General features: G+C 36.4%; 1 non-coding gene across 1 annotated transcript; it reads right to left on the bottom strand.

Annotated features, from left to right (window-relative positions):
• Positions 1-1065: 1065 nt before the first annotated feature.
• LOC138834558 (U6 spliceosomal RNA) lies at positions 1066-1172 on the bottom strand. Its single transcript, XR_011374186.1, has one exon. It is a non-coding gene; the product is annotated as a U6 spliceosomal RNA (small nuclear RNA).
• Between the last annotated feature and the right edge of the window lie 1510 nt (positions 1173-2682).

The raw sequence follows: 2682 nt of genomic DNA, 5'->3' as shown, positions 1-2682 counted from the left end.
GTAGCCTCCTCCTTTGTTTCCCCTTCCCATCCCTTCCCATCCTCCTAGCCCTCCCACCCAATCCTCCCCGCTCCCCCCACCAAAGTTGTAAAGTTCGTTTTCAACATAACGACTTGTACTTCTCATTGTTGCAATGGGTCCACCTGTAAAAATAACTGTACAGAGGTGTCATATTTATATGAGCAAATAATGAGTACATTTCCTAACAAGCATTGTTACCTCTTCCTTTCTTTTTCTTCCACCATCCTTTCCCTCCCACCTCCAGAAATACACTCCCCTCCCCCTTCCCCTGCCTAAATTGTAAAGTTCATTTTTCAACATAGTGTCTTGTGCATCTCAACCTGTATCCATATTTAACAATTTTGTATTTCCCTTCACCCTCCCCAAATTAGAGGAACGTATACACAGGATGTAGGCGCACCAACTTCAAGTACAGTGAAAACAGGGGTTAGAGCTTAGGGAAGGAACATATAAAGGAACAAAAAAAATCACATCACACATTATAAGTATCTTAGAAACAATAGCAAGAAACAAAAAAAACACTTGTCTTGTTCAGTTCCTGTAATATCATCTTATCTGATATGCACATAGCTTCCGCTTATCCCAGACATATATTAGCTGTTGAAAATAAGGGAAACCTTTGGACCTATGTTTCTTTGGACTTGGCTTACTTCAATTAATAAATTTTTTTCAAGTCTTTCCAATTCTTAACAAATTGGGCGATGCCATTCTTTCTCATGGAGGCATAGAATTTCATTGTGAATATATACCACATTTTCATGATCCATTCATCTTCTGTGGGCCATCTGGGTGGGCTCCATATCTTAGCTATTGCAAACAATGCTGCAGTAAACATAGTTGTTCTGGTAGTTTTAGTATGGTCTTCTTTGTGATCATTTGGATAAATCCCCAAAAGTGTGATTGCTGGATCATAGGGGAGCTTTATATGGAGTCTTTTGATGAGCCTCCATACTGCTTTCCAAAGTGGTTGAATAAGTTAACACTCCCACCAAGAATCAAGTAAGGTTCCCTTGTGGCCACATCCTCTCCAGCATCTTTAGTTGTAAAAATATGGAATGATTCAAGAATTTGCATATCAACCTTGCGCAGGGGCCATGTTAATCTACTCTGTACTGCTCCAATTTTAGTGTATGTGCTGCTGAATTGAGCACAGAGCATTTTTTATATATAAAGTGTAATTGATTTTCTTGAACTAGACAATTCAAAGAAAAGTAAGTTTTGAAGAATTCTCGTGAAATTTTAGAACCATGTACTTCTTACATAAGCACACATTTAAGAATAGCCAAGATTGACATGTCAAAAACAAAATAATCCCAGATATTGTTGTTCAAGAGATGTGTAGGATCGGGGGAGGGGGGGTGGAATTGGGTGGGGGGGCGGAGGAAGGCTGGGAAGGGATGTGAAGGGTAAACAAAGGAGGAGGCTGCAATGCTTCATAAGAAATGTACTTACTCATTATCTTGCCCATGTAAATGTAACCCCTCTGTACAGTATGTTCACAAAAAATAAAAATAAAAAAAGAGATGTGTAGGAGGACGAATTCAATTATTCTGTATAAGGCACCTGTCATAATGAACACTGTGGCAAGTGTTAAAGTATTTTTAAAGTTTTAATGTTTTAAATATATTTAATTTTGGAAATTTGCTTATATAGGCCAAAATTAGGACTGTTTGTCAGGTCATACAACTTTTCTATAAATATTTAAGATTTATGGTAGCAGACATATGCTACTAAAAAGTACATTTCAGAGTTTATAAAAACATTACTAATGAGATGTTGCAAAGGCTTAGTGTAAAGAAGCAGAGTGAAGAGTTAAGACTTTGTTAACTGCACAGTTTCTCTTAAAACTTTAGGGCTTCCTTACTTTATATGTTAGTGAGGAACAAATGATGATATAAACCATATACATATACATATACAAATGATGAGATGAGTCATAAAAAGCAATCTTAGTGGGTAACTTTAAAAACTACACATAGCCTATAAAACTCTTATTGAACATCATAATCTTATTCAGTGTTAAATGTACAGGAATGTGAGAATAGTAAAATCAAATATGGAAGTACACTTCAAATACTGAAAACATTGGTAATTCTTTGGTATTTTATTTTATTAATCATTAATATTTATTTATTGTGTTTCTTTATTTGTAGTATTATTTCCCTTGTAATATAGTAAAACCTTTTGTTATTCATCATCAGGAGGTACTTTGAGAAGGTTACTGGGATGGCCAAACCATTTTTTATAGTTGCGTGTGAATTTACAAAAAGCAAAATTAAGAACAAAATATTGATTAAAAATTATCAAGTACAGTCAGAATCAGGAGGGATGATAAATGTCCACACTTAAAATCCTAGCCCTAGGCTGAAGCAGTGATAATACAGAGTTGAGGTCACAAAAGTGAGAGACTAGGTTTTGTTTTGTTTTTTACTTTGATTTTGTTGGCCATGGGGTTGAACTCTGGGGCCTGGTTGCTGTACCTCAGCTCAAGGCTAGTGCCACCACTTGAGCCACAGAAACACTTCCGTCTTTTTCTACTTATGTGATGCTGAGGAATCAAACCTAGGGCCTCATGCATGCAAGCAGGCACTCTACAACAGCCACCATCCCAGCTCCTGATAGACTGGGTTTTAAAGATTCATCTAAACAACATTTTTTTTC

Source organism: Dipodomys merriami, unplaced genomic scaffold, assembly GCF_024711535.1.
Source record: "Dipodomys merriami isolate MVZ:Mamm:240054 unplaced genomic scaffold, mDipMer1.0.p SCAF_219, whole genome shotgun sequence".
NCBI classification, from domain to species: Eukaryota; Metazoa; Chordata; class Mammalia; order Rodentia; family Heteromyidae; genus Dipodomys; species Dipodomys merriami.
Note: the sequence above shows the minus strand (reverse complement) of the source record. Positions and strands in the feature narration are given on the sequence as shown.